This window comes from Notamacropus eugenii, chromosome 4 (assembly GCF_028372415.1).
Source record: "Notamacropus eugenii isolate mMacEug1 chromosome 4, mMacEug1.pri_v2, whole genome shotgun sequence".
NCBI classification, from domain to species: domain Eukaryota; kingdom Metazoa; phylum Chordata; class Mammalia; order Diprotodontia; family Macropodidae; genus Notamacropus; species Notamacropus eugenii.
The window spans coordinates 83823767-83847957 of NC_092875.1; the positions used below are offsets into that span (position 1 = coordinate 83823767).

The window sequence follows — 24191 nt, forward strand, 5'->3', positions numbered from 1 at the left end:
CTGCCAAGAAAAGGGCTTATTATGGGGAGGTTTTAATATAGTACCATTTCTATAGCTGTTAACTAGTCTTAATACAGTTGAATTAGGGAGCCAGTAACTACAATTAATAGGTACTTACATAAAAACCTTCATCCTTTTATTAACAGTCAGTCTACTTACAGTTGTCACACATCATAAGAGTACATTTTGGAGAAATAAATGCAGTTGTATTACCACTCACAGAAGTATACGTGAAAGGGCCTACTTGAGCTTTCCCTTCTATAGTAGTAATCAATACAGGTCCAAAATGTTGGCTTTCATGATAAGTCTGATTATACAACTTTTGTCCAGCATTAAAGCAAGGCACTTCCTTGAAAGTCTCTTTCCTTGGTTGTACTTGAAACAAAGGTGTCATGTATCTGGTAGAAGGATATGGTAGGGGCATGTTGGGCTGATCCTGTAGTCCTCTGCACTATGGAGGTCCTTCTCACACCTGAGGATAGATCTGGCAAACGCAGCAATCCCATGCTCCAGTATCTGCCAATGCTTGTCCTAATCACATTAGGGAATTTTGATGCCACTGACCAGAGGTCATTATGTCAAGGAATGACATGATCCCTATAAAATGCTATTCACTTAAAAACAACTGAGTTAATGGATAGTGATGCATTTTATCATCCCCGGGGAAAGGCCACTATAATGGCATTGTTATCCCCCTCAGCAATAATCTCTGCTGCCTTAGGAATGTTGGTAGGATGCTGTTTTATCCATACCTTAGCCCCTTTTACAAAATTAGTGCTTCCAAAACCACCCATGCCTTGTGACAATAGGGGCTAGTTCAGACATTTCTTCTGTGGCTCCCACCAGACATTTACTGACAACTATTTGGATGATTCTTGAATTCACAGAGCATACCACCAGCTCAGGTCCTAAGTTTTGCTTTATAACTTTAATTTCCCCATGTAATCTGAATCAACAACCCCCCACTCTCCCAAATATGTGTATTCCTTTCAGAGCCACACGAGAACTAGAAAATATATGACCGAGATATCTAGGGGAAATTTGTATACCAATCCCTTTTGAGGGTGTAACTGTTTTTCTTGGGGGTAAATCCAAAGGTGTGAGAGTAGCTAAATCATACCCAGCTGAGCCCACCATTCCCATAAATGGAGCCTGGGCTTGTGGGTTCACAACTCACCACTTCAAAGTAACATCAGCCTCTGGGCCCTGCTTTGTAAATTAGGGGTTTGGAGAAGTAAATGTATGTTTGGATTTAAAGAAGCAAGCCTGTCCTTCACTGGTCTATGATTCAATTGCCTTAAAGCTTCAAATAAATTGTCTTTCTAGTGTTGATAGGTAGTATTCCCCAAATACCAGAGTTTTTTCTTTAATAACCTATTCATTCATTCTATTAAACTTGCAGCTTGAGGGACAGTAAGGAATATGATACATCCATTCAATACTATGATAGGTACAGTAAGAATTTATTTCTTTTCCTTTAAAGTGAGTCCCATTATCACTTTGAATTTGAATAGGGGTGCCATAATATAACTCAATAATGTCTAAAGTTCGAATTTATTTTTCTGAGTTGCGTTTTGTACAAGCAGGCCACTACGACTCCAGAATGTGTGTCTACACATGTACATATATAGGGGCACCCTCTGTGGATTGGCAGGGGACCTATATAATCTCTTTGCCAAGTCTGAGCAGGTGTCTGACCATTGGCTAATTCACCTTTAGTGGTTCAGGGAATCAACTTCTCTTTTTCAGTTTGACATACAGTGCTTTCAGGTTGAACTGGCTTTGAGAGAGAGAAAAAAGCAGAGACAGAGAGAGACAGACAGACAGACAGACAGACAAAGAGAAAGACAGAGAGAGAGAGAAAGAGAGAGAGAGAGAGAGGGAGATTCCCCTTGCCATTGCCTACCTGTGGGAAGCTTGTGGTCCTAAATGTCCTGTGTGTTGGTATGTCCATCTTGTTAGAGAATCTTCCTCTTGGGTGTCCTGTTTGTTTTGAAGGCTGGCTATCTTACCTAGATGATCAACATGGGTGTTATGCTCATGTACAAGGAGTCCACTGAAGCATAAGAAACTACATGAAAAACTGAGATGTTAGTTTCTGGGAGGGGAGAGGGAACAAGGGAGGGATTTTTAGAGGATGGAATGAGGGAATAAGTAAAAAGTAGTCATAGAATGGTGTTTAGATTTATGGGAATGGGAGGATAGGGGAGGGATCCTTGAAGGTGAGTGGGCTAGTAATACAAGGGCAAGCTAGTGGGTAGAAGTAAAGTAGCAGGGGCAGGAGGGATAGAAAACAAGAGATATGCACAAACATGAAAACAAAGATCAGGAGTAGAATTTGTTTGGGAAAATACGTTTACATATGTATGCATATATGTGTATATATCTGTAACTATAGAGAAACATATCTAAACATTATTGTAGCCTTCTGGGAGGGAGGGCAGTGTGAAGAGGGAAAAAAGAACAAAGCAAAAAAGCACACAGCAGAGAACCAAAGAAAACTCACAAGGAAGCAAAGAAAAAATGAACATTTCTCAACCCAACATGCATTATTTATCATACAGGTTTTCTTGAAATGAAAATTTATTTCCACCTATTTTGAACCTTCTCAATGCTATGCTATGAACATGACATTTTTCTTTCTTTCTTACTTTGTGTTTGTTCCAATATTTAAGCTTTTAATATGTTTTTGTTTCTTTTCTGTTTTCTGTATTTGTGTTCTGGCATTTGAGTCTAAAATAAAATAAAAAAAAAGAATTGCTTTTGTATCATCTTATAAAATTGTATACAAGTTATTATCCATTTCTTTTTATTTAAATCATCTATTGCTGAGAAATGGCTGAAAAACTATGGCAGGTGAATGTAGTTGGGTATTATTGTGTACTAAGTGGTAAATATGAGTTCAGAGAAACACAAGAAAGACTTGTATGAATTGATGGGGAGCAAACTAAACAGAACCAAGAGAACAATATAAAGAATGATTAAAGCATGAAATATGAAAAGACTGTAAGTAAGAAGCTGAATTATTTCATCTAGGGACCAAATAATGGACTAGACCTTCTTTCTCATTATAAAGTGGCAAAGGACAACCAGGACAGAATAGTATATATGTTATCAGACATAATCACTGCACTTTACGTTTTTGATTTATTATTACCCTTTGTAATTACTAAATAGTAACTCTTTTTCTTTTACCCAGGAACCCTTAGGGTATTCTCCTCCCAGTTTGATTTTTTGGCTATTTTTCTTTTATTAAAAGGGGCTCACCCCTTGAGTAACTATTCAAAGAGATCTATTCATTGAATGAATTCAAATCAAAGTCAGGTGCAAGGCATGTCATCACCTTGATGTCATGGTCGTCTTCCAGAATGAAGGACAAACACAACAACAGCAACACAACAACAAAAGAGATGGAATATAAAAACAAAAGGCATGGATAAAACATGTTTAAAATAATCTTATTTTTCTTCTTTAACTTACCTATTGGTCAATATATGGTTTTTTAAAAAGAACCTATGTGTAGTTCATTAATTTTTGCTAACATCATTAGGATGGAGGGAAACACATAGGCCATAGTCATAACTGTGATTGTGAATAGGATGAACTCTATCATAAAATGGAAGCAGATAGCAGATCAGATCAAAAACCAAAATATATAATATGTTGTTTAGAAGAAATACACTTGAAACATTGACACATACAAAGAGAGTAAAGGTAAGGAACTGGAGCAGAATCTATTCTGCTTCAGTTCAGGTTAAAAAAAACACAGGGATAGCAATCCTGATCTCAGTTAAAGTAAAAGTAAAAATAGACCTAATTAAAAGAGATGAGGAAGGAAACAATATCTTGCTAAAAGGTACCATGGGCAATGAAGCAATATCAACACTAAACATATAAGCATTAAGTGCGATAGGATGTAAACTTATAAAGGAGATATTATTAAGTGAGTTATAGGGCAAAAACAGGAAAACTATGCTAGTGGGAGACCTCAACTGTCCCCTCTCAGAACTCAATAAATCCAACCAAATAATTAACAAGAAACTAAGCAGGTAAATAAAATATTAGATAAGTTAGATATGACAGATCTTTGGAGAAAACTGAATTGGAACTGAAAGAAAATCAAATGTAGAAAGGAAAAAATATTAAATATATCCTTTCTGGATCATAATGCAATAAAAATTACATTCAACAAAGGACAGTGCAAAGATAGATTAAAACTATGTCAGCTAAGAATACTTTTGATGATGGTGGTTGTGGTGATGGTGGCTAGAATTTATCTTTGAAATTTGCAAAGTGTGCCACATTTCAACTTGAATTATTTTGTGATGATGGGCAAGCCAGATAATCTTTTTGAGCTTTAGATCCTCAGCTGTAAATGAAAAAGTTGAATGAATAATCTGAGTTGGATAAAGGAAGATTTGACCCTTATCAAGTATGGGAACTATACAAAGGAGCAAAGGAAGGAAAAGGAACAACTGTAAACTTAGAACCAAGTAATAAATGAATATTAGCATATTGAATGATGGGCAGGACCCAAAAGGATATTGAACGTCTAGAAGAAAGCTTAAATCTATATCTATCAGATCATCTAACACGACAGAATAGGAAAATGACAAATGCTAGAGGGATGTGGAAAAATTAGGACACTGATGCATTATTGTTGAAGTTGTGAGCTAGTTCAAGCATTCTGGAAAACAATTTGTAACTATGCTCAAAAGACTACAAAACTGGACTGTTAAATAACTAAACATTTAATATGAGTCAACTGTGAAATATGACAGCCAAAGCCTAATGGAATCTTAGGTTACACATTGAGGGTTTTGGTACAGTATATAATTAACTGTTGTTTCAATAAAGAGTTATCTATTTATTCAAGATAAAAAGACTGAAACATTGATTATTGTGAGCTCCTCTGTAGTTAACCAATGGATGGAACCTATTAATTTGAGCAAGAACAAACTCACTTCTTACCGAATAATGGAGGCATACCTGTAACTGCAAGTTTGTTTCCTTTGTAACATCAACATTAGGGCACCAACAAGGTAAGAGCAGGAATGGGATTTAGGTAGATGGGGAGATAATCTGAGGTAGTGAGAAACTGTAGGAAGGATGAAAAAAGAAAGACAGTTGACTTAGAAGACAAACTTTCTGAGGCCTGTCCACAAGTGACGGCCATATAAATTTAGAGTAGCCAGAATAAGGTGCAATTACTTTCCTCCTTTTCCCCTTAATCCCTGCCTGGGGTCTTGAGGAATAATCACCTAAAAGGATGAAAAAATTGAAATAAAACAACCACATGGAGTATAAATAAATTTAGGAGCTATCTTTAAAACCTATAAGTGAGAAATGGCTAGCTGGACAGATTTAGAGAATGAAAACCATATTGTTCCTATCAAAAATTAAGATAGATAATTCACAATAATTGAAAAGAAAACAAAGAAAATTATTAAAATAGTTTGCCCAATTACATGCCAACAAAACTAATACTCTGGTGAAATAAGTGAATAATTACACACATGTGGCTACACAGATAAACAGAAGTACAGATAATTTAAAAAATGCAAATATGAATTGAGCAAAGCATCAAGGAAATTCTAAAGGGCAGGAAGGAACTAAAGGATCAGATGCATTTTTAACTGTATTCTGTGAAATATTCCTAAAATGATTAACTCTAATAATATATTTAGAGAAACCCCTACATTTAGGAAAGACCCTGAATGTAGAGGTTTCCCTCCTCACCCCTTGGCAAGGATTGCTGTTTGGCCTCCTGAATCAGGGAGGCACAGTAGACATCTCTAGTCTCCTCTCCCTGCTCTTCTCCAAGGGAGACTTTCATTTCTACCAGGGGAGAGAGGATGAGGTGGTTGGAGTCAGATGGAGGGATTACCACACTAGAAATTTATCTGTTTCCTTAAAAATTTTTAATCCAAGTTATAAACATGGTTTAATCTAACTTTTGATTGCTCTGTCTCCTTACTATTGGGGGAAGGGGAGCCGAAGCTTTATAATCGAAGGCTTGGCCTCTTTCTGCTAAATACTGGTTTCACAGCGAATAAATAGCAAAGAAAACTTGTTTATCGAAATCAGTAGCAAAAGAGAAATAAGAAAAAGTATACATAAGATGATGTATTTCAGACAATAGAGAGTGAAGGAATGCTTTCCCCCTCAAATATATGTTATTTATTTCATTAAATATTTCTCATTTACATACAGAAAAAAATTAACATTCATTTTCAAAATTTTAAATTCCAAATTCTCTCCCTCCTTCCCTTCCCTCAATTTGATATAGAGTACACATGGGAAGTCATACAAAACTTATTTGCATATTAGCCATTTTACAAAAGAAAACACAGAACAAATACAAGAAATATAAAGCTGCCTAAAGCATTCAGAGTCCATCACTTCTTGGAGGTGGTTAGTATTTTTCATCATAAGTCCTTCAGAATTATCTTGGATCAATCTGTTGAACAGAATAGCTAAGACATTCACAACTGATTATCCTTACAATATTGCTGTTACTGTGTACAATATTCTGCTGGTTCTGCTCACTTCACTTTGCATGAATTTGTGAGTCATCCCAAGTTTTTCTCAAACCAGCATTTTCATCATTTCTTATAGCAGAATAGTATACCTTCACAATCATACACTACAACTTGTTCAGTCACTCCCCAACTGATAGTTATCTTTTTTATGCTCAATTCTTTGCTACTACAGAAAAATCTTCCGTGCATATTTGTGCATATGTAGGCTCTTTTCATTTTTTCTTTAATCTCTTTGAGGTACACAACTAGTAATGGCAGTGTTTGATCAAAGGGTGTGTACATTTTTAAAGTTAAGGAACCTGTCATTGAGAGCCAGGAAACAGCTCAATCAAGAGGGAATCTTGGATCTCATTTGAGGGGAAACTCTCCAAAGTCTATAGTGTAACAAGGTGGAGATGGGGACATGATGCAGACTGCCAGCTCCACTCATGTATTGCCATAGTCTTTTCATTCAGCAACCTGAAGTGGGGTGGCCTTTTCCAAAGTCAGAATCAATTGAAGAAACTAAAGTTTGATGTCCTGAAGAAGACTGGATCTCTCCTGCTTTCTCCAGCTCCACCCTGCCACCCACATAGAGCTCCATCGATGAGGAGAGAGTCCCATACCAATGAGCTTTGTGACAGGAGTTTTATATATAATCTGGTGTAACAAAAGGAAAGAAAAGCGGGGAACCCTTTTAAACTCCCCTCATTTTTTGTTTTTACTCCAGATCTGTCTGGTCTGAGAATGCCTGTACATTTTCAATAAGCTTTGCCACTCAATAATATTATTTAGGAAGAATTACATAGAAAATTACTGTAGAAATAAGTGTTAACATACTTTGTGTTCAAGTGTTCCAAATCAATAGCAAAACTCCCTCTGCCCACCATAAAGATTTGGAACTCTAAGAAGAGTTGTTAGCAAAGTTCATGTCTTTTTTGGGAGTGAGGGATATGAGAGGAAAAACGAAGTTTCTAATAACTTAAAAATTGTTTCAAGTAACTTCTAATCATATCTTTTGTTTTTTTTTTTTTTAACAACCTCTTTATTTCTCTCAGTATCCCTCCCTCTCACAGAGTGTTATATCATATAACAAAGGATTTTTGGATTGTGTTTGTCCTTTGCTGCAGAAGATCATGCCATCAGAGAAGTAATGACATGACTTGCACTTGACTTTGTTTTGAGTGAGGGAGGGCTGTGCAGGTCACCAGCTTCTCTTGTCTTTCAGAGTCATCTGAATCCAGAGACCTGACATTCCTCAGGATGACTGGAGATGACCCAGGATGCACTGGGAGACCTTGGGCCCTTTATGCCACTGTCTTTGCAGGTATTCACTTAGGGTGAGCCAAACCCTATTCATTGAATAGACCTGTTTAAGAAGTAGCCAGGGCATGGCCCCTTTAATGATCTCAAGATAAAGAAAGACTTCAGGCTGGGTGGGAAACAGCAACCCATTGATAATCACTCCCAAGCTAGGAGGGAAAAGAGGAGCCCTCAGGCAGGGCCTCAGTGGAGTCCCACTTTTAGAGTGCAGCACTCTGGGAGAGGACAGGACAGGGGAAAGGAAAGAGGGGAGAGGGGTGGGGAAAGGATGGGAGGGGAGGAGGGAGAGGATGGGGAGGGGAGGGGGGAAAGGGAGGGAAGGGAAGTAGGAAAGGAGCCAGTAAAACTCAAGTAAACTGCGCATGGTTAACGAAAGAGGTGGGGTTAGGGACTGTCTCTGAGCTCTAGGCAGGTTCGGTAGCTTCCCTGGCGCATAGTCTGATCTCTTGGTTTCTGGGTCCCTGCAGCTACGTTGCCTTTGAACCTGCCCTGGTGGAAGAGCCCCTTCCTCCTACAGAGTGATCCCCAAACAGGAGCTCTCAGGCCTGGACACGATTCCCCTCAGTGTTTGTGCGGATGAAGCCTTGACTCGTCTATTAATCTGGTGGACTCATCCCCTTAAGAGGCCCAGAGACAGGCCTCCCAAAATAACCCCAGGGTAAGTGCTAAATTCTGTTCCCCACCCACTTCCTTACTCCAGCACACACAAGCTCATCCATGTTAGAGCTCTTACTGGTTTATCCACCCCTCTCCCCCAGCCTTCTGACACTGCCTCCCCAGAACTCAAAGAAATGTGTTCAGCTTCTGAGAAGGCACTTGGATCTGTGCCTCCCGTGGAGGATATTATGGTCAGTTCTCCCCTGCCTCCTCCCTCTTTATTTCCCTTAGGCATGTGTAGCAGCCTGCCACTCCCCAGCTTATATGACTTGTTCTCCAGGGGCCCCACCTCTGCAATAGCAACTGAAATAGTTCTTCTGGGGAGAAAAGGTTATAGTAGATGAAGGGAGAATGTTCAAGGTTTAGGGGTACTGCCTGGACAAATGTACAGAGGTGAGAGTTGACAGGACGATTGAGAAATAGCTAATAGCACAGTTTGGCAGCATGGATGTGTAAAGGAGCATCATGTGAGATAAGACTGGAATGGGTCGGTGACACTAGATTGTAGAGGACCTTGAATATCAGGCAAAGAAGTTTGTGTTTTAGACAGTAGGTGGTATGAAAAGTTTCAAACAGAAATGAGATGTGGTCAGATCTGTCCATCATCAGTCAGTCAACAAGCATTAATTTAGTGCCCATTATATATCAGTGCTAAGTATCAGGGACATGGAGAAAGGCAAAACAATCTCTCCCTTGAGGAGCTCACTTTCTGATGGGGGGACAGCATGTGAATACCTAGGGACACTCAAATATATTAACAGAGTGGACAGAGGGCATTCTCAGACCTGTGGTGTGGAAAGTAACAGTTTTGTCAAGATAACTTGCTAGTGATAGCAAACACTCTTTCAACAATCCAAAAAGCAGCTTTACACGTGGACATCACCAGGCAGTCAATATCAAAATCAGATTAGTTATGTGCTTTGTAGCCAAATGTGGAAAAGCTTTACGTAGGCTGTTAAAACAAGACCTGAAACTGATTGTGGCTCAGATCATGAGGTTCTTAACTGTAAAATTCAGATGTAAATTTAAGAAAGTAGGGGAAACCACCAAACTGTAGAGTTATAGTTATAATGTAAATAATATGCACCATGAATATGAAGTGAAAGTGATAGGTAGATTTCAGGGATTATAGCTGTTAAAGTTCCTGAAGAGCTCTGGACAGAGTTCACAATATTGTATAGGAGGCATCAAGAAAAAAAATAATTTCAAAGGAAAAGAAGACCAAGAAAACAAAATGGCTCTCTGATGAGGCTTTACAAATAGCTGAGGGCAGCTAAGTGGTGCAGTGGATAGAGTACCAGTGCAGGAGTCAGGAGGACCTGAGTTCAAATCTCACCTCAGACACTTGACACTCACTAGCTGTGTGACCTTAGGCAAGTCACTTAACCCAATTGCCTCATCCTGGGTCATCTCCAGTCATCCTGATGAATATCTGGTCTCCAGATTCAGATAGTTCTGGAGGAGAAGTGAGGCTGGTGATCTGCACAGCCTTCTCTTACTCAAAACAAACTCAAGCGCAAGTCATGTCCTCATTTCTCTGATGGCAACACACAACATTAAGGAAAAACCCTGAATGTAGAGGTTTACCTCCACCCCCCTTGGCAAGGATTCGTGTTTGGCTTCCTGAATAAGGGAGGTACAATACAAATCTCTAGTCTCCTCTCCCTGCTCTTCTCCAGGGGAGACTTTCATTCCTACCAGGGGAGAGAGGAGGATGTACTTGGAATCAGATGGAGCGATTACCACTCTAGAAGTTTATCTGTTTCCTTAAATATTTTTAATCCAGGTTATAGATTTGGTTTAATCTAACTTGATTTCTCTGTCTCATTATTATTGGAGGAATGGGACCCCAAGCTTTATATTCAAGGCTTGGCCTCTTTCCACCAAATACTGTTTCCACAATGAATAGCAAAGAAAACCTGTTTATCGAAATCAGTAGCAAAAGAGAAATAAGAAAAGGAATACATAGGATGATGTATTTCAGACAATAGAGAGTGAAGGAATTCTTTTCCCCTCCAATATATGTTATTTATTTCATTAAATATTTCTCATTACATGTAGAAAAGAATTAACATTCATTTTCAAAATTTTAAGCTCCAAATTCTATACCCCCTTCCCCTCCACACTCAATTTGATATAGATTACACAAGCAAAGTTCTGCAAAACACATTTCTATATTAGCCATTTTACAAAAGAAAACACAGACCAAATACAATAAAAATAAAGTTGCTTAAAAAGTATGTTTCACTCTGCATTCAGAGTCCACCACTTCTTGGAGGTGGTTAATATTTTTCATCATAAGTCCTTCAGAATGATCTTGGATCAATCTGTTGAAGAGAATAGTTAAGACATTCACAACTGATTATCCTTACAGTATTGCTGTTACTATGTACAGTATTCTGCTGATTCTGTTCACTTCACTTTGCATGAATTTGTGAGTCTTCCCAGGTTTTTCTCAAACCAGCACATTCATCATTTCTTATAGCAGAATAGTATCCCTTCACAGTCATACACTACAGCTTGTTCAGCCATTCCCCAACTGATAGCTATCTTTTCAATGCCCAATTCTTTGCTACTACAGAAAAATCTGCCATAAATATGCACATGCAGGCCCTTTTCATTTTTCTTTAATCTCTTTGGGGTACACAACTAGTAATGGTATTGTTTAGTTGAAGGGTGTGTACATTTTTATAGTTAAGGAACTTGTCCTTGGGAGGCAGGTTAACAGCTCAATCAAGAGAGAATCTTGGATCTTACTTGAGGAGAAACTTTCCAAAGTCTCTAGTGTAACAAGGTGGAGATGGAGATATGATGCAGAATGCCAGCTCCACTTATGTATTGCCATCGTCTTTACATTCAGCAACCTGAAGTGGGGTGGCCTTTTCCAAAGTCAGAATCAATTGAAGAAACTAAAGTTTGATGTCTTGAAGAAGACTGGATCTCTCCTACTTTCTCCAGCTCTACCCTGCCACCCACATAGAGCTGGGTATTCATCTCCATCGATGAGGAGAAAGTCTCATACCAATGAGATTTGTGATAGGAGTTACATATATCATCTGGTGTAACAAAAGGACAAGAAAAGAAGGGTACCCTTTTAAACTCCCCTCACTTGTTGTTTTTACTTTGGATGTGTCTGGTCTGAGAATGCTAGTACATTTTCAATAAGCTTTGCCACTCAATAATATTATTTAGGAAGAATTACATAGAAAATTACTGTTGAAATAAGTGTTAATATACTTTCTGTTCAAGTGTTCCAAATCAATAGCAAAACTCCCTCTGCCCACCATAAAGATTTGGAACTCTAAGAAGAGTTGTTAGCAAAGTTCATGCCTTTTTTAGGAGAGAAGGATATGAGAAGGAAAGGGAAATTTCTGATAACTTAAAACTTTTTAAAAATAACTTCTAATCATATCTTTTGTTTTTTTTAACAACATCTTAATTTCTCTCAGTTTCCTTCCCTCTCACTGAGTGTCATATCATATAACATAACATATCTTTAAAGAAAAATGTAGGGAGATGAAAAAATATCAAAAGTGATCAATTTATCAAAAACAGTGTGAAGATATATACACTATTCCATGATTGTGGACCTCCCACCTCTACAAAGAAATGGAAGCATGTGCCTTCTCACTTCTCTTCTTTGGGGCCACTTTTTTGGGGGGTAATTCTGAAATATTCACTTAATTTTTAAAAAAATTTTTCAGGGTCAGAGATAGAAGGACAGAGAGGACAGGAAGAAGAGGAGGATGGATGGATAGGGGAGGAAGAGGATGAAGAAGGCAGGAGGAAGTGGAGGGGAGGGGCTGATCGAAACTAAGTAAGGTCAGAGGAAAAGGAGGGTCCCTCTCTTGGCCGGTCTGGGCAGGCTGGCGACGGAGGCTCAGCTGTGGCTGGGCCACTCTCTAGGCTTCCTTTTGAATGGCCATGAGCTGTCCCCACAAAGGAAACCAGACCAGACTCGCGCCCTCAGCCCCTAGCCCTGGAGTCCCCCCAATTCGGTGGCGTTCATAGCCTGCGGAGGTGTCGCTGTCTCTGGTCCTGTGGCTGTCGCCCCTACCTACAGCCGCGCCCGCCTTGTGAGGGAGGATGCACAGGGCATCCATTCTAGAAGGGGTCGGAGCTCAGTTCTGTGTCTAGAGGACCCAAGGGACTGGAATGGGCGAGGCTAAGGAAAAGGTTAGTAGAGGCAAAGTCCAGTGAGGAGGAGGCGGGGGCTGGAGAACACCTGGTGGAGGGGCGGAGACTTCATTGAAGGAGAGGAGAGTGGACGTGGTTAAGGAGAGGGGCGGGGCCGGGGACCTTCTCTGAGTTCTTAGCGAGTTTTTTAATACCCTTTGTCCCAAGTCCTCACTAACATTTTCGGTTTTTGAATCCCTGCAGCTAAGCTGCCTTTGAGCCTGCGCCGGTAACAGAGACCCTTCCTCCTACTGAGCGATCCCCAAACAGGAGCCCCCGGGCCTGGACACGATCCCCCGTCAGTGTTTGGGAGGATGAAGCCTTGACCCGTCCATCCCTTCCGTGGACTCAAACCCTTCAGAGGCCCAGAGACAGGCCTCCCGAAATAACCCCGGGGTAAGTGCTAAATTCTTTTCCCCACCCACTTCCTTACTCCAGCATGTTAGAGCTCTTACTGCTTTATCCACCCCTCTCCCCCAGCCTCTTGACACTGCCTCCCCAGAACTCAAAGAAATGTGTTCAGCTTCTGAGAAGTCACTTGGGTATGTGCCTCCTCACGGAGGACATAATGGTCAGTTCTCCCCTGCCTCCTCCCTCTTTATTTGCCTTGGACATGTGTAGCAGCCTGCCACTCCCCAGCTTATTTGACTTGTTCTCCCGGAGTTCCATGGGTCAACCTCACCTCTGCAACAGCTACTGAAATAGTTCCTGTTGAAAGAGAAGCATATGATTCACAGCAGATGAAGAAAAAACATTCAGGGTCTAGGGGTTGTAAGTTTGTCTGTCCATTTCCAAGAAGACCATGACATCAAAGAAATGATGACATAACTTGCACTTGACTTTGTTTTGAGTGAGTGAGGGCTGTGCAAGATCACCAGTCTCACTTTCTCCTCCTGGGCCATCTGGATTCAGTGATCAGATATTCATCAGGATGACTGGAGACCCCAGGATGCAGTGGGAGACCTTGGCCTTTTAGGCAAAAGCCTCTTCAGATACTCACTTAAAGTGAGGTAATGCCCATTCCATGAATAGACCTCTTTAAGAAGTAGTCAGAGGATGGCCCTTTTAAATAGCAAAGAAAATAAATGAATAAATCAAACCAAAAACCAACCAACAAACAAGTAAATAAATCTGGGTCCTTAGGACCCTCAGGGGAGATTGCCAGGACAAATGCACAGAAGTGAGAGATGGTAGGAAGACTGGGGAATAGCTAATAGCACAGTTGGCTGCATAAGTGTGTAAATGTGAAATAAGACTTGAGTGGGAGGGTGCTACTAGACTGTGGAGGAACCTAAATGCCAGGAAATGAGCTTTATGTTTTAGACAGTAGATGGCATGAAAAGTTTTTGAACAGGATATGGTCATATGGTGAATATGATGATATGGTCAGATATATGCATCATTAGTCAGTCAGTAAGTACCAGAGATATACAAAAAGGCAAAAACAATCTCTTCCTCAAGGAACTCACTTTCTAGTGGGGGGACAGCATGCAAATACCTAGGGACACACAAAGTGTATTGACAGAGTGGATAGAGGGCATTCTCACAGAGGTGGCACAGAAACTAACAGAGTTCTGTCAAGACAACTTGCTGTTCATAGCAAACACTCTTTTTTCAACAATCCAAAAAGCAGCTTTACACATGGACACCAGGTAGTCATTATCCAAATCAGGTTAATTATATGCTTTGCAGCCAAAGATGGAAAAGCTCTATATAGTCAGGTAAGACCAAACCAGAAATTGATTGTGGCTCAGTTCATAAGGTTCTTATTGTAAAAATCAAATTTAAATTTAAGAAAGTAAGGAAAACCATCACACTGTAGAGTAACAGGTATGTTCTAAATATGAAGTGAAATTGCTAAGTAGATTTCAGGGATTAAATTTTCAGGGATCTGTTAAAGTGCCTGAAGAACTGTGGACTGAGTTCACAATACTCTATAGGAGGCAACAACAACAAAATAATTTTAAAAAAGCAAAGAAAAGGAGAGCAAGGAAACAGCATGGCCATCTGATGAGGGTTTGCAAATAACTGGGGAAAGAAGGAAAGCAATAGGGAAAGGAGAAAGGGAAAGACATATCTAGCCAAATGCAGAATTCTAGAGAATAGCAAGGAGAGATAAGGAGGTTTTCTTAAATGAACAATGCTAAGAAATAGCAGGAAACAACAGAAGGGAAAGACAAATCAGCAAGAAAATTAGAGCTGTTGAGCAAGTGTTTCATGCAAAAATGGGCATGACAAAAGAAAAAAATAGTAGGGACTTAACAGAAGCAGAAGAGATTAAAAAGAAGTGGCAAGAATATACAGAAGAACTGTACAAGAAAGGTCTTAACATGACTGATCATCATGATGATGTGGTCATTGATCCAGACCTCCTAGAGCAGAAGTCGAGTGGGCCTCAGGAAGCACTGTTAAGAATTAGGCTAATGGAGGTGATGGAATTCCAACTGAGCTATTTAAAATCCTAAAAAGATTAAGCGGTTAAACTGCTCAATATGGCAGCACTCAGTATGACAGCAAATTTGGTAAACTTAACATGGCCATGAGATTGGAAAAGGACAGATACCATTCATAATGAAGGGTAGTACAAAACAGTGCTCAAAAGTCTGAAAAGCTGTACATTTTTCATATGCAAGCAAAGTATGCTTAATATTCTGCAAAGTGGGCTTTAGCAATATGTGAACTGAGAATTACCAAAAGGGCAAGTTAGTTTTCAGAGAGGCAGAGAAAGAACAAACTAAATTGTCAACATTCACTGAATTATGGAGAAAGCAAAGGAGTTACAGAAAAAAAATCCACTTCTGCTTCATTGACTACATTAAAATCTTTGATTGTGTCTATCACAACAAAATTCTGCAAGTCCTCAAAGAGATGGGACATAACAGATAGTCTTACTTGTCTCCTGAAGAACCCGCATGCTGGTCAAGAAGCAACAGTTAAAACTGAACATGAAACAACCGTTTGATTTAAGATTGGACAAAGAGCACAACAAAGTTGTATATGATCACCTTTTTAATTTAATTTATATGTAGAGTATATCATGTGAAATTCCAGATTGAATGAATCAAAAGGAAAAAGGTTGCTGGGAAAAATATCAACAATCTCAGATATGCATATGATACCTCTCTGATGACAGAAAGTAAAGAAGAATTAAGAAGCCTCTTGGTGAGGGTGAAAGAGGAGAGTGCAAAAATCAGCTTGAAGCTTAACTGAACAAAACAACTAAGATCATGGCAGACAGCTCCATCACTTCCTGGCAAATGGAGGGAGAAGGCATGGAAGCAGTGTCAGATTTTTTCTTCTGGAACTCAAAGATCAATGACCAGAGCCATAAAATGAAAAGATGCTTGCTCCTTGGAAGGAAAACTATGGAAAATCTGGACAGTATGCTAAAAAACAGAGATGCTGCCTTCCTGGCAAAAGTCCAAAGCTATGGTGTTTCTTAACAGTGATAAATGGCTGTGAGAATTGGAATATAAAAAAACTGAGCACCACAGAACTGATGCTTTGGAATTGTATTGCTGGAGAAGACTTTATTTAAGAGTCATTTTTTAAAAGATATATGGGTGGTTTTGAGGGAGAGCTCGGGCGTGTCCCTGCCTTTACTGGACCATCTTGGCTCTACTGGAGAAGACTTTTGAGAGTCCCTTGGAAAGCAAGGAAACCAAATCAATCAATACTTAAAGAAATTACCTTTCACTATTTACTGAAAAATCAGATACTGAAGCTATAGCTTAAACACTTTGGCCACATAACGAGAAAACAGAACATCTTCTGCATTTATGTCAGAGACACAACTCTACCATTAGATCAGTACATCCTTGTCACTCCCTGTTTAGTTCCCAATTCTTTACTTATTTCCCTTATTGAGAAATTAGGGAACCCCAGAGCAAGGAGCTCATGGCAACTTGCTGTGGCAGGTTAAGGATGGGGACTGGTTCAGGTCTCCACACCCTACACTCTTATCCAATAGAGCCAAGGTAAACATTGTGTTAGATCTATTTACTTTGTCTCAAGTTGGCAGTTGTTAAAAATGTGCTTAACCATTGCATTGCTTATTGATATCGGTCATTGATCAAATACAGAGAAGAAAATCAGTCAAGTACTGTCCAGGAAAAGGGGCAGAGGAAGGAAGAAAATATGGAGGGAGAATGGGGAAGGGGAGAGAAAAGGAGAGATAGACAGAAAGACAAGGGAAAGGGAGAGATAGAGTTGGGGGAGATACAGAGACAGAGTGAGACCGAGAGAGGCAGATATAAGACTAGGCTGTTTTGTTTTGTTTTTTACCCCTGTTGATGAGCTGGCTGCTGTCTCACAGCTGAAAATGAAAAGAATTGATAACATCATCAGCATCATCATTTCTAACATTTATATAGTGCCTTAAGGTTTGCAGACCACTTTAAAATATCTCATTTGCTGCTCACAACCACCCTGGAAAGGAGATACTATTATCATCCCAATTATGCAAATGTGGAGAATGAGGCAGACTGAAGTTAAATGACTTACCCAGGTTCATACAGTGAGAAAGTATCTGCAGCCAAATATATATTCAAGTCTTCCTGATTCCAAGTCCAAGTTCCATCTGCCTAGCTTTTTTGATTCATTTTTACAGCTTCTCATTGCATAGAGAGAAGATATTCAGAAATTAATGTTGATAATGAGTGAGTCAGAAGTAGTGCATAACATTGCCCAGAAACTAATTAGAAATGAGACTTTTGCAGTTGCATTTCTGTTGTTTTCCATGATTGCTTAGGAAGAAAACAATACTCCTAATGAGAAGGGAGGATCTGAGAAAACAAGTGGATAACAATGAAACTCCTGTGCATGTGTAGAAGTAGTTCCACCCATTAAAAAAAGTAGAGAGGATGGGTAAAAGGCAGTGATAATCCTGCCTAACCAAGCAGAAATTGCACTTGGACCACACTGCAAGATCAGTCTGCCTTTTTCTTTCTTTTTATATATAATTTATTTATTTTCTGTTTTTAACATTCACTTCCACAAGATTTTTTTTAATTTAAATTTATTTATTTAAGTTTTCAACATTCATTTCCACAAAATTTTGGGTTCCAAACTTTCTCCCCATTTCTCCCCTTCCCCCATACTAGAACGCTGAGCATTCTAATTGCTCCTATCACCAATCTGCCCTCCCTTCTCACATCCCTCCCTTCCTTTATCCCCATCTTCTCTTTTGTCCTGTTGGGCAAGATAGCTTTCTATACCCCATTACCTGTATTTCTCATTTGCTAGTTGTATGCAAGAACAATACTCAACAGTTGTTCCTAAAACTTTGAGTTCCAACTTCTCTTCCTCCCTCCTTCCCCACCCATCCCCACTGGGAAGACAAGCAATTCAATATAGGCCATATCTGTGTAGTTTTTCAAATGCCTTCCATAGTAGTTGTGTTGTGTAAGACTAACTATATTTCCTTCCATCCTATCCTGCCCCCTATTTCTTCTGTTCTCTCTTGATCCTATCCCTCCCCAAGAGTGTTGACTTCTAATTACTCCCTCCTCTCATTGCCCTCCCTTCCATCATCCCCTCCCACCCTGCTTATCCCCTTCTCCCTCACTTTCCTGTATTGTAAGATAGGTTTTCATACCAAAATGAGTGTGCATTTTATTCCTTCCTTTAGTCGAATGTGATGAGAGTAAGCTTCATGTTTTTTATCTTACCTCCCCACTTTTTCCCCTCCACTGAAAAGTCTTTTACTTGCCTCTTTTATGAGAGGTTTGTCCCATTACATTTCTCCCTTTCTTCTCCCAATATATTTCTCTCTCACCGTTTAATTTCATTTTTTGAAGATATGATCCCATCCCATTCAATTCACCCTGTGCTGTGTGTGTGTGTGTGTGTGTGTGTGTGTGTGTGTGTGTGTGTGTGTAAACCCACAAACTACCCAGATACTGAAAAAAGTTTCAAGAGTTACAAATATTGTCTTTCCATGTAGGAATGTAAATAGTTCAACTTTAGTAAGTCTCTTATATCTCTTTGCTGTTTACCTTTTCATGTTTCTCTTGATTCTTGTGTTTGAAAGTCAAATTTTCTTTTCAGCTCTGGTCTTTTCATCCAGAATGCTTGAAAGTCCTCGATTTCACTAAAAGACCATTTTTCCCCCTGACGTATTATACTCAGTTTTGCTGGGTAGGTGATTCTTGGTTTTAGTCCTAGTTCCTTTGACTTCTGGAATATCATATTCCATGCCCTTTGCTCCTTTAATGTAGAAGCTGCTAGATCTTGTGTTATCCTGATTGTATTTCCACAGTACTTGAATTGTTTCTTTCTAGCTGCTTGCAGTATTTTCTCCTTGACCAGGGAACTCTGGAATTTGGCCACAATGTTCCTAGGAGTTTCTATTTTTTGGATGTTTTTCAGGAGGTTATCAGTGGATTCTTTCAATATTTATTTTGCCCCCTGGTTCTAGAACATCAGGGCAGTTTTCCTTGATAATTTCATGAAAGCTGATGTGTAGGTTCTTCTTTTGATCATGGCTTTCAGGCAGTTCCATAATTTTTAAACTGTCTCTCCTGGATCTGTTTTCCAGGTCAGTTGTTTTTCCAATGAGATATTTCACATTATCTTCCATTTTTTCATTCTTTTAGTTTTGTTTTGTGATTTCTTGTTTTCTCATAAAGTCATTAGCCTCCATCTCTTCCATTCTAATTTTTAAAGAACGGTTTTCTTCAGTGAGCTTTTGAACATCCTTTTCCATTTGGCTAATTCTGCCTTTTGAAGCATTCTTCTCCTCATTGGCTTTTTGTACCTCTTTTGCCAAATGAATTAGCCTATTTTTAAAGACATTATTTTCTTCAGCATTTTTTTGGGTCTCCTTTAGCAAGGTGTTGAACTGCTTTTCATGCTTTTCTTCCATCTCTCTCATTTTTCTTCCCAGTTTTTCCTCCACCTTTCTTACTTGATTTTCAAAATTCTTTTTGAGCTCTTCCATGGCCTGAGCCCATTGAATATTTATTTTGGATGTTTGGGATACAGAAGCCTTGACTTTTATGTCTTTCCCTGATGGTAAGCATTGTTCTTCCTCATCCAAAAGGATGGGAGAAGATATCTATTCACCAAGAAAGTAACCTTCTTTAGTCTTATTTTTTTTCCCTTTTCAGGGCATTTTCCCAATCAGTTACTTGAACTTTTGAGTCCATTGTCAAAAGTAGGGTATACTCTGGGGATTTGTAAGATCTCAGTTTCTGGTAGGTGGCACAATAAAGCATATACACTGGTCTGGGAGCAGAGAGGGATTTTTGTGCCCAGAATCTTAGCAGAGTTTCCTCTCCATAGCCACCTGGCCTCCAGTTCCACCAAGTCAGCATTGGGGCCTTATTTTCAGATAAGCTGTGGGAGCAGGGCCACCATTCAGTGAGAGACAAATACCAGCTCCCTCAGGGTGTCTACACAGGACTGAGGTAATATTCAGCTCCTCAGTGTCCCTAGGGGCTTTTATGATCCAACAGTGGATGTAGGCAGCTTCACAGGCTGCTCTGGTAGAACTGCTGCCTCCTGCCTGATGTGGCCTCTGCAGGCTGCTGCCTGAGGCCAGAGCTATGGGAAGGCCCTTCTCCTTTCCTGGCAAGCTGAAAAAACCCTATCACTGACATTCGGTGCCTGTGAGTTGAGGGCACTGCGAACCCACTGCTGCTGGGACTAGAAATTCCACCCCCTGAGGTGTCCTCCTCTCAGAGCCATGCCGCATCCCACCGCCAAGGCTGGGCTGGGCTCCCCTCCAGGTTGGGTGCAACAGATGTTTCCTGTGGGCCTTTCAAGTCACCCTGGCCTGGAAATCTCCTCCACTCTGTTGTTCTCCACTTGTACTCCTCCAGAATTTGTTGAGAGTCCCTCTGTGTAGGTATTTTATGGGCTGTGTGGGGAGAGCCTGCAATGTCTGTCTTTCTACCCCACCATCTTGGCTCTGCCCCACAAGATTTTAAATTCTGAATTTTCTCCCATCTCTCCCCACCCCCAACCCAGGACAGTGTATACTCCATCTACCACTTTCCCCAATCTGATCTCCCTTCTATCACTCTTTGTCCTGCCATCTCCCTTCCCTCTATTTTCCTGTAGGCAAGATAGATTTCTATACCCCGTTGTCTGTATATCTTATTTCCCTGTTGGATGCAAAAACAATTTTTAATATTCATTTTTAAAGCTTTGAGTTCTACATTCTCTTCTTTCTACCCTCCCTTCTTACCCTCATTTAGAAAGCAAGCAATTCAGTATCGGTCATACATGTGCAACCATGCCTAACCCTTCCATAAGAGTCATGTTCTGAAAGACTAACCACATTTCCCTCTATCCTGTCCTGCCCCCCATTTCTTCCATTCTCTCCCTTGAACTGCCCCCTCACAAGAGTGTTTGCTTCTGACTACCTCTACCCCTAATCTGCTGTCCCTTCTATTATCTTCCCTTTCCTATCCTCTTCCCCCCTTCCTTTCTTCAAGGTAAGTTATGCATTCAATACCCAATTGAGTGTGTGTGTTCTTGTAATGATAATTTAAATGGGAAGATATTTCCCATTCATTAATAGGCCCATGTGACCTGTTTAAACTACATGGAAGCCTAAGTCACATGTGGTGGGAGGAGTTTGCTGAACAGGTGGAATTGGAAAGATGGAACAGAATTTAGAGGAAGTGAGTGAGAGCAGTTAAGGGTGGAGGGAGGAGAGGCTAGCAGGAACAGCTAGGCTTGTGAATTATGGTTTGTTTGTGAGAAGGCCTCAGGATGGGGCAGAGGCTTGGGAATGACTTTGTCCCCTGAAGTGATAATGTGTATTGATTTCTTGGTTACTGTGATGCAGATATGGCTTTCTAGTTTGGGAATTTCTGGTGTCTGAATAAATGTTTTTTCTTCTGCATTCTATATGGAGAGTCCGTTATACTTTGTGATTCGGAACTGTGTTGGCATACTCATAGTGGCTCTCCATGTTGTGAATATTGCCTTGGAGACACATTTGGCATCACAAACAGAATAGCAGGGTACAAAATCTCTGTTTGTAGGCAGAAAAACTTTAGAGGAAGAAACAGATATTCCAGGATAGGAGGATTTGCCTTATTCCGCCCTAGCAAGGGAATGGGCTAAAAGCACTGGAACCTATGAAAACTGGAAACCAAAGTTACAGGAGGGAGAACCTAAAGATTTGGAAAGGAGTTTGCAAGGAATACCAATAAGACCAGGGAAAGAACTGGCAGGGGTTTGTAGGAGCGGCTGAATTTTATTAACAGATTACCATCTGATGTGTGAAAGCAGAAACAAACTGCTGAAGGAAAAAAATCAGATGGAAAAAGTTAGCTAGTTTGCATGGGAATTCTCAGCATTTGGGCTCTCATTTAGAAGAACAATCTGGGGGATCTCAGGTAGAAGAAAAGGCTGTTCATTCAACTCAGAAAAAGAAGCAGAAGGGTGGCAAAAGAAGTGTGCGTTCAGACCCAGTCTAGTTACCATGGCAATGACTGCCAGGAGAGTGTGTGGGAGGAAAATGTAACAAAATCAGAGGTGGAAAATGAAACAATGTTATAGGGGGAGACTTGTCAGGCAGATGCATACCCCATATTAAGGTGATAATAAGAGAACAAAGGCAGGAACACAGTGTTTAGGGAGATAATTGAGGATTTTAGTCAGCAAAAAGTCACAGATATTTTGAGTAGGTTCATCCAAAGGATGGAAGAATCTCTAGTGTCTTGGATGGTGAGAACTGGTGATGAAAGGGCTGGAAGAGTATCTACAGATGGCATGGATTGCTTGAAATTAATAGGTATTTGTCAGAACCTTTTTTTACCTCAAGCTTTTAAGAATTGCAGTATGCCAGGAGGTAACAATATGACTAATCTGTTAGCTTTGGCCTCAGAAGGATGCAGTAAGTGGTATCCTACTGAATGTATGTGGCCTAGTGGAGATAGACCCTGGTAGTCACTTAGGGAATGTATAAGAAAGTTAAAGGAGGAGGTAACAAAGACTACCATAATCATCAGAAACACAGATTCACACTGTGATGCCCTCTTTGAAGTTTCCCATAGGAATATAATCGTGAAGACAGCTCCTCCTGCTTGCAAGTCTCTAGTTCTGATGCTATTATTAAGGAACTGGGGAAAAGATGAATTTCCTCAAGAGAGAAGAGCAAATAACCAGCAGATTCAAAGTCAGAACAGATTGACAATAAAAGTTTTGCTTACTACTCTATTGAGAGCAGGGGTAGGTTTTGGAAGCATAGATGGTATTCCAACGACTATACATAATGTACCAAGAAAAGGGGCTTGATACTACACAGAATAGAGAAGTAAAAACTGCCCCTAGAGATCCTCCTGAACGCTTGTATCCAAGTTTGTCACACCTTCAGGGAGAATAAGAAATTGGCCAAGACCCAGCTTGCTTAAAGAAATACACAGACAGGATTACAGACCCCATATCAATTTGACCTTATATTGGAAAAATGGATCAAATACTGTAACTTGGGCGTTAATAGACCCCGGAGCAGAGGCCTAAGTTCAAAACATGGAACTTTTCATCACAGGACTGTGAAGGATTGAAATATCAGCCAGACAAGTCAAACTTATAATGAAAATTGGACAATTTCCCAAGAAAGCATATGCCATGGTAATTGTACCCATTCCTGAATACATCATTGCAATAGATATATTGAGAAGTGTGACTCTATATTTACCTCAGGGGAGATACCAATTTGTAGTAAGGAAGATAGAAATTAACACAGTTTTAGCAGGAAAAATCAAAATGGACCCAACCACTTTGCCTGAACCTTCTGAAGTAATTACTTTAAAGTAGTATCATGTGCCAGGTGGGCAAGATGAAATTACCAATACTATAAAGGAATATATTGAGGGAGAAGTGTTAATCCCTACAAGCCCTCAATGGAATAATCCTGTCTGGCCGGTACAAAAAGTCAAATGGGACATGGAGGATGACAGTGGATTATAGACAGCTGAATAAGGTGACTCCTCCCTGGTATGCTGCTGTTCCAGATACTTTAACCTTAATCAAAAGGATCCAGAAATATGAGGGAACTTGATACACAATTATTGATTTAGCCAATTCTTTTTTTTTTTTTACTATTCCAATAGATTCTAAACAATGGGACCAACTTGCTCTTACTTGGCAGGACTCACGATATATTTTTATTGTGGCAGAATTCCATGTGGCAATTTATCGCAAAATAAATTAAATAATTAATTAATTAATAAATAAAATAAATTATAGCAAAATATTGTGTATGTGTATGTATGTATATATCATTATATATGTACACACAGTTATACATACACATATATAATGTACACATACATACACACATGTATACATATACATATGCATACACACATATTCATGTGTGCATACGTATATGTATATACATATACATATACGTATACATATATATTGCTTCTAAATACCCTAATACTGAGAATGCACTCATGAGTTTAAAACATCATCTTTCCATGTAGGAATGTAAACAGTTCAACTTTAATGAGTCCTTTATGTCTCCTCTTTCCTGTTTACCTTTTCATG

At 39.7% G+C, this 24191-nt stretch overlaps 1 protein-coding gene across 2 annotated transcripts in view; it reads left to right on the forward strand.

Annotated features, from left to right (window-relative positions):
• The first annotated feature begins 6523 nt into the window (after nt 1–6523).
• Nucleotides 6524–24191, forward strand: part of LOC140500218 (uncharacterized) — a 90848-nt gene continuing 73180 nt past the window's right edge. Inside the window, exons 1-3 of one of the 2 annotated variants that reach the window (XM_072602550.1) lie at nt 6524–7848; nt 8312–8502; nt 12882–13073. The gene's annotated coding sequence lies outside the window, so the exon portion shown is untranslated. The remainder of the gene's footprint in view (nt 7849–8311; nt 8503–12881; nt 13074–24191) is intronic. The other variant, XM_072602551.1, reaches the window with a different exon arrangement.